Source organism: Benincasa hispida, chromosome 10, assembly GCF_027475165.1.
Source record: "Benincasa hispida cultivar pf3 chromosome 10, pf3_genome.v1.1, whole genome shotgun sequence".
Taxonomy (NCBI): Eukaryota; Viridiplantae; Streptophyta; class Magnoliopsida; order Cucurbitales; family Cucurbitaceae; genus Benincasa; species Benincasa hispida.
This window is the reverse complement of record NC_143487.1, coordinates 46,515,800-46,529,517: the sequence shown is the minus strand read 5'-3', so window position 1 is coordinate 46,529,517 and position 13,718 is coordinate 46,515,800. Positions and strand designations below refer to the sequence as shown.

The 13,718-nt window shown below is 31.5% G+C and overlaps 1 long non-coding RNA gene across 3 annotated transcripts; it reads left to right on the top strand.

Moving 5' to 3' along the window:
• LOC120088203 (uncharacterized) lies at positions 1-5,941 on the top strand. Of its 3 annotated transcripts, none has more exons than XR_005484859.2 (4): positions 1-1,477; positions 1,589-1,772; positions 2,012-5,216; positions 5,300-5,941. It is a non-coding gene; the product is annotated as an uncharacterized LOC120088203 (long non-coding RNA). The 3 variants fall into 3 exon arrangements; XR_005484860.2 differs by having other exon boundaries at positions 93-194; positions 399-1,477; positions 2,012-5,941; XR_005484858.2 differs by having other exon boundaries at positions 2,012-5,941.
• The last annotated feature ends 7,777 nt before the right edge of the window (positions 5,942-13,718 follow it).

The following is a 13,718-nucleotide window of genomic DNA, read 5'->3' as shown; positions in this document are numbered from 1 at the left end:
TTTAAAAAAATTATTTTTAAAAGAATAATAAGAATTCGTTTCTTTTTATTTATTTATAATTTATAAAAAGGGGCTTCTCTATTCAATTAACAGAGTATTTAGCCATTTTGGTTCATCCCCGAGTCTTTGCCATCTTCAAGATTTCTGACCTCTTCCATGGCGCATGGGATTCTAGGGTTTTCACTCTTCTTTCGGTATTTTGCATTTATATGCGACATTGTTGACATTACATTTTCCTTTTTTATTCTTCTTTCTTTTGCATCTTCTCTGCTATATTGATCGTCATTATTTGTATATAATAGCTCTGCCATTATATGTTTTTCTTTTGGCGGAGAACAATATTTTCTTTCTTTATGGACAAGATTTCTTCTCATCTGAAACTTGGTGACTGGAAGCAGAGTAATCTCTGCAAACCCAACCAACAGTTGCATTCGGAGGCTTCTTCCTTTCTTCTTTCTAGTCTTCAATGGAAAGATTTGGAACCGCACTTCCATTCCGCTCAAGCGATGATTCGGACGCAGTACCAGCAGCTTGAGCGACCGGGAGAAGGCCATCGCGTTGAAAGAATCACGGTTTGATGATGGAGAAATCATTACAAGCGCGCTCAGAGAATGTCAAGAAAGAAGGAGTCTATTTGGAAATACGGACAGAGCAGGTCGAGAAAGAATATGAGAAAGGGAGGATATTCCTAAAGGAGATTGAATCTTTAAAAGCTGACATGGGTTCATAGATGTTCTTGCTGGAAAAAGTTCGGGAAGAACTAAGATTAAAGGGGAAACCACACAAGGTACCGGCTGACGAACTTGAGTCAAAAGAAAAATATATTAGAGCTTTGATGAACAAATGTAATGAAAAGGCTAATAAAGAGGTGGAATTGGATTTAGCCCAAGAGAGATTAGGAGTTTTGTCGAAGGATATTAAATTGAAAGAAAACGAGTTTAATAAAGTATGCACTAGATTCTTGGATGTTGAGAAGGAGTTCGAGGAAAAGGAGAAGGTTTTTGATCAGCTCAGCATGGATCCAAACGAGAAGAGATTATATTTACATCTAAACAAGAAGTTGACTGGACCGAAATTGATTACCATGTGTAATTTTATTCATTCTCAAACAGTCTTCAGACACCTGCAAAACTTTGATTCAAGGTTCTTTTCACCAATAGTTGAAGAAAGAACAGCTAGGCTTTCAAGAAAGTTTCTTGAGGTGGCCCACACTTCTATTATGACAATTAAAGCTAATCTCACCAATTATTGGTCGAGAGGAAAGAGAAGATGCCATGAAGCTTGCAGTTGACTGGAAATTCAACATGAGAAGTGATACAAATGGGTCTATGGACGGATGCTGTTGGCTTCTTGCAACTTCTACTTCTTTCATATGGATTGCGAGGATGAGCTTTTAAAGCACTTTGAGCACATAGTGCTTCATGAACAGGCATTGGAATTGTGCCTCTCATGTTCGGGTATAAGCAAAAGATACAAGGTAACTTCCCATCAACGTTGGAACTTTGTTAAGGCTGTCTTTTAATGTGGCATTTTGGATCGAGAAATTATTTGTTTTATGTAACATATCTCATTATCTTGCATTTTGCAGAAATTGTACAAAAGCTTATTGGAACAAATCAATTTATTAAGGCTGTCAGGTCTATATGTGGATATAAGTTGGAATGCTTTCGACATGTACACATTCTGAACGAATATTTACGAGATGCTAAAAATGCCAAGTAAAAGCCAGCAAGAAGAAGAATACAGGTCAGGAAGATGTACGTGCTGCCGTGGTTAGTCCACTATTCTTGTGAAATCCTCAAAATATGAACATCGCTTTCTATTCTATGGTTTTTATTTTATATTTTTTTGCTAAGATATAGCTCTAACTGCTAAGGAGATAGATGCTGTGAAGTCGGTAATTACACGTGTCGAACATTGTAACCTTAGTCCTGAAAGCCCAACTTTGAGGGCTTGAAAAGCATATAACTTTCGTGGATAAAGGCGAATTTAATTATATATCATGTAACAGCTTCACTTGAAGAGATGAGAAGGTCGAAATGCAACAATCATGGTCAACCAACTCATTCGATGACTCAGCAACCACAACTATCTAAGGCCAATTTCAAAGCACAACTATCAAATCCGACCAACGGTGAAATGAAACCATTGCATTCAGAGCAACCCCGACAGCAGCATCCTCTGCAGAAGAAACACAGAAATACCCTTGACAGCCTCCTCCACTGTATGCTCCTCTTTAAGATCAAGCTCTTCAGTCTGCAATTTTATACTCTTTTCCATCTTGTGTAATTGTCTTTCTTTCCATTTGTCAATCATATCTCGAATTGTCTCAAGCTCCTCTTTTTGTTCGAGTTCTCCATTGCTCTCTTTAATCGTCTGTACAATCATACTAAAATCTGTAAACAGTATATAAACATTCCTCAAGTTCTTTACTATGTTCCTTATACACGTTTTGATGGATTCTAATTCTGATTCATGTGATAACACATGTCTTCAAAAAGAGCCTTCAACTTGCTCTCCATTGCACCAAACTCCTCTTTAAGATCAAGCTCTTTAGTCTGCACTTTTATAGTCTTCTCTATCTTGTCTAATCTTCTCTCTTTCCACCTAGTGGCGATCATATTTTGAATTGTATCGTGCTCCCTTTCTTTCAGTTTGCATTCTCCATTGCTCTCTTTAATTGCCATCTAGATTGCATCATATTGCTTCTCCTTGATTGCAAGCTCTTCTTCATGTTCTTGAAACAATGCTCTTATCGATTCAACACTCTTCTGCTAGAACTCACATTCCATCGATCGCTCTTCGGTTAACTACATTATGCCATTTAATTTTTGTTCTTTTAATTCCATCACATGTTCACAGTGGTCAATCCTCTTTCAAACCACATCAAAAGCCCCTTCTCCTTTTCCTCAAACTCCTCACTTCTCATGTTGAATTTCCAGTCAACTGCAAGCTTCATTGCATATTCTCTTTCCTTTGGACCAATAATGGGTGAGATCTGCTCTAATTGTCTTGAAAAGAAGTGTGGACCACCTCAAGAAACTTTCTTCCAGGCCCAGTTGTTCTTTCTTCAACTGTTGGTCAAAAGAACCTAAAAATCAGATTCAAGACAAGTTTTGCAGGGTCTGAAGACTGTTTTAAGAACGAATAAAATTATACATGGTATCAATTTCGGTCCAGTCAACTTCGTGTTCAGGTGGAAATATAAACCCTTCTCGTTTGGTTCCATGCTAAGTTGATCAAAATCCTTCTCCTTTTTCGCGAATTCAATCTCAACGTCCAAGAATCTCGTGCATACTTTATCAACCTCGTCTTCTTTCAATTTAATATCTTTCGACAAAACTCCTAATCTCTCTTGGGCTAAATTCAATTCCACCTCTTTATTAACCTTTTCATTATATTTGTTCATCAAACCTCTGACTAGATTGATATGTTTTTTTTTTTACTCAAGTTCGTTAGCCAATACCTTGTGTTGTATTTCCTTTAACCTTAGTTCTTCCCTGCCTTTTTCCAGCAGTAATATCTGTGAATCCATGTCAGCTTTTAAAGATTCAATCTCCTTTAGGAACGTCCTCCCTTTCTCATATTGTTTCTCGAGCTGCTCTCTTCGTCTTTCCAAATAGACTTCTTCTTTCTTGACATTCTCTGAGCGCGCTTGTAATGATTTCTCCGCATCATCAAACCACGATTCCTTCAATGCGATGACTTTCTCCCATTGCTCAAACTCTTGGTACTAGATCCGAATCATCTCTTGAGCAGAATGGAAGTGAGATTCCAAATCTTTACATTGAAGACTAAAAAGAAGAAAGGAAGAAGCCTCCGAATGCAACTGTTCATGGGTTTGCAGAGATTACTCTGCGTCCAGTCCCCAAGTTTCAAATGAGAAGAAATCTTCTCCATCTGGGACAAGATTCTCTTTGAAAAAAAAGAACATATAACACAACTATTAAATACAAATAATGGCCACCAATATGCCAGAGAAGAAGTAAAAAAAAGAACAAGAATGAAGGTAACAGGAAACGTTAATGTTAACTATATTGCTGTGAGTGTAAAACACAGTACTGAAACCGGGTGAAAATCCTAGAATCATGACGTGGAAGAAGTTCAGATATCAGAAGATGGAGAGTGATGAATAAAAATGGCAAATCCTGTGTTTGCTTTTCCCCTACCAATCCCCATATATATATACAAAAGAAGAAGCAAAGAATTCCAAATAAATCAAGAAAAATTATCATTAGTTAATTATTTATCTTTTTTCTCTAGTTAACTGTTGTATTGCGATCATAAATGTTAGGATGAATTATAAAATTTAAATTTATCCGTTTAACTCTGATAATTTAGCATTTTTTTTCACTTGGTGGCTTAAAATTTATAGGTTAAGATATGATATTGTATCTATAGTTTGGTTCCTACATTTTAATTCTCGAAGTTTGAGTACTTTCAATGTTGTCAAGAAGTCGATAATTTAAAAAAAAATCGAGCAAAAGGATTTCTGTCATCGGCTGTTGTGGATAAATTTGGACTAGAAAACAAAATAGACGTTTCGATATGGAATATCAGACCATAATTTAATTCTTATGTTAATTTTGTTATAATTTTATAATTTGTTAATTTGATGATTATCAACTTTTGTAGCTTGTTTTTACATTTTTTTTCTATTTATTAATTTTTATGTGTGGTTTAGTTAGGAAAATTGCAAAAAGAAAAAAAAAATGTAAGTTTTTAATTTCGTTTTATTTTTAAAATGTCTATACCATTTGGGTGTGAGCTACATTTGGCATTGTTTTAAAAATTTCGAAACTAGCCAGTTAAAAAAATTAGCTATTTGAAGTATTGGATTAAAAAGAAGGATGAAAAGAGTTAAGGAAGGCCCAAGAAGGAAATGTAGCCCATACCACCAGTCGAGTCGAGCCTAAAGAAACCCTAGGGTTTCAATAGGTCTTTGGAGCCTTGGGGAGATCAAATTCCAAATAGGATCAAGGAATGAGAAAGATTATAAATAAATCATAAGATAACTGACTTAAGCATCGGAGCTCTTTTTTTTTTGTTTTGCAGGTCTTCTCTTGCTCATACAAATTTATCCTTGATGTGTCACATGAACGCCGGGTGTATCTTTCCTGTCCAAAATAGGTCTTCGAGCCTTGGGGAGATTTCGATTCCAAATAGGATCAAGGAATGAGAGAGATTATAAATAGGTCATACCAACACTAGAGGAGGTAATTGATAGTTCTGATTTCTTTTCTACATTATAGTTCACACACTGACTTAGGTATCAATGCCATTTTTCTTTGTTTTGTAGGTCTTTTCTTCCTCAAATTACAAAATTACAGGTGATGTCACGTGAAGGCTAGGTGTATCTTTCCTTTCCAAAATTTGACATCAACAATTGATGTTGTCGTGAGAAACAAATTGTTATATTGATAATATGCATACTTTACAAGGCAGTTTCAACTTGTCGGACAACCCTCCACATGAAGCAGTGGTATAGACTATGCCTAGGAGTCTGAGTCGAGGCTAAGGCGATTAATGTTAAGTTCGAGTTGAGGCCGAGGCGACCAATATCAAGTTCAAATTGAGGATGATGTGAGCAATATTGAGGCCAAGAAGACCCAGTTGAAGTGAAAAGCAAAGGTCAAGACTACAGAGATGGAGGATTAGAATAAAGAGTAAAGACCGAAGCTGAGGAGACCAAATTGAAGCGAAGAGCAAAGACCGAGGCTGATAAGACCAAGTTGAAGCAAAGAACAAATGACTAAAATAAAACATTTCCTACATATCTGGGGATAAAAATAATTGTTCAATTTAAAATAAACTTAAAATCTTAAGGGTTAAAAGTGTAATTCTTCCTAAATTAACTTATAATAGACACACTTTTCTGGTAAGAAAATGTATATTTTGAGAGATTTAGTATATAGACATTGTCACACATGTCTTAAAAATAGCCAACTATTTGAAAAGTTTGTTTAAAACTATAATATATTACGATTAATATTGAGTCTCTAAAATTTCAAATCATAAGTAAGAGTAAGAAAAGAAACCAATAAAATTTACGTAAATCCCCTGCACAGTTTGACCTATTACCAAGTTTTCTCAAGAGGACATGAATATAATAAAATTACACTTGAAGAAAATAATGATAAAGAAAAAAAAAATCAAATAAAAGAATTTATGATGATGAGTTAATAGCTTTGAAAAAAAAAATGGCCAAGTAGAAAGAGAGAATATTTTTTAATTTATCCTGATTGAAGAGGCAATGAGTTAAATCTTTACTTGGACCCAAGGCATGTCTAATAATTAATGATTTGCCCCTCAAGTGACCGACATGATACATTCAAAAGTCATCTAATAATGTGACTTTCTTTGGAGGGCTTTGACTTTGACTATATATATATATAGTATGTAGTTATATTGATCCGATGATATAATATGTTTCATTTACGTGATAGAAATGTTACTAAAAAACGAATCTCCAAATGTCAATCTAAATATAGCTCAATTAGTTAAGACATATAACTTCGATTAATAGATTTAAGAGTCGAGTTTTTCCACCCACAAATTATTGAGCTCTTAAAAACAAACCATAATAATAATAATAAAAAAAATTGTAACTTTACATAATCATGCTATATATATGTCCTTTCTATTAAAACTAAATAGATATTCTAACCTAACAAATATGAGATAAGAAAAATAATTTCATTTACATAAAACTTAAAATGAATTAATAGAGGGGGAAAATGCACACTAATATTCATATTCACCTCAAATTATTTAAGAAAGTTAGTGCAATATAATGTAGTTGATAGTATAATATGATTAGACGTAGAAGGGAGAAAGTAAAAGTTAGCTTTCTATTATGTAGCAAATTAGGGAGAAAAAACTTTATAATATTGTTACAAAAATAATTATTATGCTTCAACCTAAATATGGGCAACTCCCTCTTTCTTTCTATCCTTATTCTCTCAATTGGGCATAGTTCAAAACAAACTAAGAGATTTATTGTACTAAAAAAAAATAAACCCTAATTTCGTTCATAATGATGAAATTAATATTCTCGTATTACGTATTATGGAATCCCTTCATATTACTATATTATAGTGAATAAGCTATCTCACATTAGAATTTAATAATGTTGTAGCTTTTTTAGTTCAAGAATATATGAGGGTTTCGAACCTTTAACTTCTTGGTCAATGATTTATAATTTATGTTAGTTGAATTATGCTTATTGATAATAATGTATTATGTATACCTTAATAAAATAAGAAAAATTGTTTAATAGTAGAATTTAGAAAATAAATTAGTAAATTTAGAGATTATTAATGACAAAAAGAAGAATAAGAAAAATACACCAATTTATAACCCTATTTTGAGAGTTGTATCGTTAAAATTTCAATTTAGTAATTGTATCAATTTTAACTCTAAATCTCCACATGTGAATCAATTTATACCTTGCATTAGTATTATCCAACCGTTTTCTATTGATATAATTTAAAATAAACTGAAGATCACTAAGAACCCGTTTAGTAACTATTTGGTTTTTTTTTTTTTTTTTTTTTTTTTTTTTTTTTTTTTTTTTTTTTTTGAAAATTAAGCCTATTTCATTCACATTTCTTACAATAATTTACATATTTCTTAAGTACGTTGGTTGAATTCTTAGCCAAATTCCAAAAACAAAATCAATCTTTTGAAAGCTACTTTTTTTAGTTTTCAAATTTTGGCTTGGTTTTTTAAACTATTCGTAAAAAGTAGATAACAAAAGAAGAAATTTGAAGGTGGAAGTAGTGGCCATAGGCGTAATTTTAAAAAACAAAATGGTTACCAAACGGGGCATAACTAATTTTATTCATCCCCCAAACAATTCTCCGGTGTTTCCAATTACTTCATTGGCTAACCATTGTCAACTACCAATTTCGGCTTCAATGCTAACAAACACCTCTAGCACCTAACTCCAGCAACAACCACCGTTGATGACTACTATCGCCACACTTTGGTGACGTGCTCCGACGACCACCTCCGATTGCCAAATCCAACAACCACCTACCATGATAGCTACCTTTGACGAAGATCATCTCTAGCAATCATCTCCAATGACCACCGCCGATGGCTAACTTCAATGATCACATCTGGTGACCAACTCTGACCACAATGCTATCAATAATTACTTCATTGCAACTGACTTTTTGAAAAATATTTTTTTTGACTTTAGTTGTATTTCCACGATGGTAATATATCATTACTTTACTTTTGGAATCACTCAAAAAATCTTATACCATAGGTAAAAATTGTCCTCCTTTATATACCTATGATCATCCTCTTATCTAAGCCAATGTGGAACTTTGATCACATTCCTAACACCAATATACATGCATAATAACCCTTAACCTGCAATTTGACATAAGATGCCATAAAAAGTCCTAAACTCATTGATGTCCCACTTTTTTTTTGGTGAATAATTACACATTTCACTAATGTGAAAATATATTGTAATTTTGTTGTTTGAATGAAACAAAGAGTATTTTGTCTACCTCAAGTACAATGATTATATATAAAAAAATTTAAAATATATATGAAAGTTTTAAGTTGACATCTCACTTGAGTGTTAGAAACTTCGAAAAATATGTGAGCAACTGAAGGATTACATAAAAGTTAAGCAAACAAAAATAACTATGAAAAAATCGTACTTTTTTAAATTTTAAAAAATTGCACAAAATTCCCTAACTTAATAACTCCAAACATAGACTTCCAACACCACAACCATATTAAGTTCAAACGCTAGCACTCAACTTAGCGTCTCAAAGCCCATATGTGGTTTTAAAACAAAATCATAACAAATGGGCTAAACACCTCCTACACTTGGGAGTTTATTTGATATAAGGGAAAAAAAAAATCTATTTGGTTCCTAGATTTTTATTATAGTTTTTGTCCGGTCCTTAGGTTTTAAAAGATTGCATAGTCAGTTCTTATGTTTCGAGGTGGTTTTAATTTAGTCCATAAATTTCAAAATGTTACAATTTTACCCTTAAGATTTGAGTTTTGTCTCAAATTTGATAATTAAGTTTTAAGTATTTCATATTTGACTAACAGACCTTGTAATCAATAAGGAGTTGTTTGGAAGGCTAGAATATGTAATCTAGTAATATGAGAAGTGTTAGAATGGGTGAGGAATCAAAGACGGAACAAAAATGAGATCATGAAGTGTGAAAAAGATGAAAAAAAGGATTGAATTGAAAACCGTAAACGAAACAAGATTAGTATTATAAATTAGACCCAAAACGCAGAATCCAAAGAGTAAGTTTAAATTATATTACGTTATAAGTCAATTTCATTAGGCCCTTAACACTTTTTATGCTGGCTTTGGCGACATAACTCCGAAGTTCAGTAGTATGATTGTAATTTGTGGTATTGCAATAAGAGATGATGGGACCCATTGTCGGCGAAGCCTCAACCTTTGGATCCAATGGGTTTTTCCATTAAAGTGGGCCCATTTTGATTTCCAAATCTAAGTACGTCATTTCCGCGTTCGTTTTGCCATTACAGGATTAAATGGTTTATTAAATAAAAACCCCTTTCGAAACCTTTTTCTTTTAAGAATAAACTATACTTTTGTTATTTTAAGAATAAAAATTGAGTCAAGCTCCAAAGTTGGTCACAAGAACTTGTTTAAATGCAAAATTTCTACTACTATACTATAAAATTTTGTTTCCCTCCTAACAATTTTATACTCGAACAAAGTATCATCTTTGGAGTTTTCTTTCATTCGTCCAACTGTGATTACTTACGAGAGTTTGTACTTTATCGAAGTCCAATTGCGGAGTCAGAAAGAGCACACCGTAAATCACTTTTTGTGGAATTCACTCGATGTCAATCACCTGTCGCACTCTTAATCTCCTCCTTTAAACAAAGATTTATTCCTCTCATTCACATATAGTTAGGTTTAGGCCATGATTTGGGTACCAATTGATAAGGACAGTGTGGATACCAATTGGTAAGGACAATGCAACATTTACTATCTCTACAGTAGTATGATATGTCCACTTTGGGCATAAAGTTTCATGGCTTTCATTTTGGAGCCACACAAAAGGTCTGATATCAGTGAAACTAATTATTCTCATTTATATATATATATATATATATCCATTACCATTCCATTCTCTAACTAATATGAGACTTTATTTGCACTACTAAAAAATTTTTCATGAATATTTTATTTTCTGGTAGAGATTAAAAAATTGTTCAAAATGTGTGCTAAATATTTATAAACCATAAAATTAGTTGTATCACTAAATCTTATGTTGAATATAAATTATTATTAATTGTTTGTGAAAATATTTTGTATTAAGAATGTGTAAAACTATCACTATAAATTATCATATAATTTATAATACATATTTTAGTTTAAAAAAAATTGAATTTATAATATGAAATACTATATTTATTAAAGTTTTTTTTTTTTTTTTTTAAATCTTTTTTTAATACAATTCTTCATTTTAAATTTTTTAATATAATACCATGAAATACTACATTGATTTTAAAATTTATACTATTTGAATCACAAAATTTAAGAATAATGTTAAAGAATGCATATGCCAAACGTGTTATAGGGGATTTTAGATCAAAGAACATAATCAATATTTCACGAGATTCAAAAAGCAACTGGACTAGAAAAATGGTGAGATATAAGTTAAAACCATACGTTGAGGCCAAATACCCCAATTTCCATAAGTCAAAGTTGACGCTCCCATTTTGATCAATAGGGGATGTCCAATGCGACTTGACATTCAGTGTGATCTGATTACTAAACCATAATTTGATTAGCTCGGGCCAAACTTTTTCTATAGACCCATCATTATGACTCCAAGAGAAGTAAGTCAACTTTCACCTAAATCTTCTACACTCTTTCACTCTCCAACTTAAGCATTGGAGTGCATGTGGCTACTACATTGATGTGTAGGTTTTTCTTTCTTTTGTAAAGTAGTCTCGTTTTTTCCTCTTCTAAATAAATTCACCGTTACTGTCATGTGAAGATCAGACTCTTTTTTCTATCTAAATTTTGATATCAAACAAAGTGCATTGAACTCACGAACCTAAAACCTAAAACATAATTCAACCATGAGTAAAAAAATGGTGTTATGTGCTAGTAACTAAATACCTTGACGTCAATATGAGTTTAGCTATGTGATATTTGGAATATACCAACTTCATACATCACTTTTATAATTCAAAATAATAATAATAAATATTCCGTAAGAAAAAAAAAGTAATAAAGCTTCATTAAGAAAGTATTAACTTTTATTCTTTTAATTCTCTAATGACAAGAATCAGCCACACGTGCCAAACTTTGTCTCACTCTGACAATGAGTCCAAGGATCATACGTGTACACGTGGCGCGTGACAGCAATCGATCTTACAGCGTGTATCATCTGCTGGCCGTTAAAACTTTCAACTAAACTAACTGCCGTTTATCAAAATAACAAAACAAGCTGCCGTTTATCTTTAAAACGCGAAACTAATTGCCGTTTATGTAAACGTGAATATTCGGGTCCACGCCTCACGCGCCTCCCTTGACCATAAAATTTGCCACCACTGTTCACCGTCCACCTGGCATTTCTGGTGGGCCCCTTTCTTGCTGATTTTTCTATTTTTTGCCAGAAACACACTTTGACACTTGTATCAAATCTGTTCCAGTAGTTTCATACACATTATTAATTAATATATTATATTATTTTCTTTAAAAAAAAAAAGAAGCAGTCAATTTATACCCTTTATTAAATCTTAAAATAATAACTTTATTAAATAAAATGTTAGATTTTCTACTATTTATTAAGTACTAAACTCATAATAATTGGTTTTCTCAAAAAAAAAAAAAAAATTTAGATGGAGTCTTATCTATCAAATTAGGCTCGAGTTAGCAACTCTACTGTATTATTAAATATTATTGATATAGTTGATAATGTACAAAAAGTATGTCGAAAAAAGTTTTTATACGGTAAACTATACATTTTCTAATTTCTAGCACAAATACATTACGTAAGTTTTAGATTTAAATTAAAATTTAGTTCTTTAATACATATGTAGAAATTATATTAAAAAAAAAAACCCTTCAACCTTGTATTTTGTGTCAGATATACCCATGAACTTCAAAATAACCATAAACTTTCAAAAAGAGTTAAAAAGTACCTTTTACCATTAGTTTTGGATTGAAACCGTTAGTATTGTGTTTAAAAAATACCACTGAACTTTCAAAAGTATAAAAAATATCCTTAAAAAAGGAAAATAAAATATCCTTACTATTAGTAGATGGTAAAAAATCTGTGCTATCTAGGTGCAAAAATAACTCTAAAATTTAAAAAAAAATGTTCATACCATTTTTTTAGTGCAATAAGGGACAAAAGGATTCAAACCACAGACGTATTGGTTGCTAACATTTGAGCTATGCTCACTTTGACAATCCCATCGTTAGTATAATGATCAATTTGTTTGAAGTTTTCTCAAGTTTGAAAATAATCAATTTTAAAACAAATTATATTGATATCTCTTTTTTTATTTTATTTTATTTATTTAGATTCTCTTAACTACTAAAGTATAATTTTATTAAAAATTTTACAGACCCTAACTGAAGTAGATAATTCTTTTTATTATTTATTTTTAGATAAACAAAATATCAAACAACTAACGAGAGGAATAGGAGAGCATTGAGGAAGAGAAGAGAGAAAAAAAGAAGGAAAAATAGAAAAGTAAGAGAATATTAATGCTTCGTGTTCATATATTGATCGTAAGAGTATTTATGAAAGTTTTTTAAAATTTAAGCAATTTAAGAGTATTTTTAAAATTTTTGAAAGTTTAAAGATATTTTTGACATAGAATGCAAAGTTTAGCGGTATTTTATATAATTTATCCAAAAATAGACTTAGATGGTCATTTATTTTTTTTTTTCTTTTATGAAAATGGAACTAATAAACCGTTTCCAATTAAGTCTCTAAAATAATGCTCTAAAATTTCAATCTGACTAGTGAGTTCTTGTATTACATATGATCATAATTCTACTTTTAAAATTTAAACATGCTTTTGGTATTATCTTTTAGTTTAATTCTTTTATTAGATTGGAAGTCTTTTTCTCGTTAAAAAGACAAAAAAAAAAAAAAAAAAAAAAAGAACAAAGACAATTTATATAGCAACGTAAACTTTTAAAAAAAACAAGTACAAATATTTATTTAAGAAATTTCAACTTAATGCCATAAATCACATCACTTTATTTTTAAAGATATTTACCTATTGAATTAATCAATAAAAAAGAAAATGCCACCACAAAGTTAAATCCCTACTCGACCATTTCTTTCCTTTCCTTTTTTTATTTTTTTATTTTTTAAATGGTCAGAATGTCTAGGTTGGACCATTCGAAAATGTTGACGTGTCACTAAACAAAAACATTATAAATATTTCAACAAACAAAGTGGAATAAATTTTGAACCAATCATATGCATCCACAAATCATAATATTATATATAATATTATAAATAAATCTCAGTTTTAATTACACATCACTACACTGATCACCCCCAACGAAAATACTGGGAAAATTACATAAATATTTTTTTTTTATAAAAAAACAATATTTTGTTTTTGTAAAAAAAAAAAGCAAAGTTTCTGTATCTATCCGCCAGTCAACTGGAAGCTTCAACGGAATCTCAAATTCTCCGTCGACGATTACCACCGGCGGA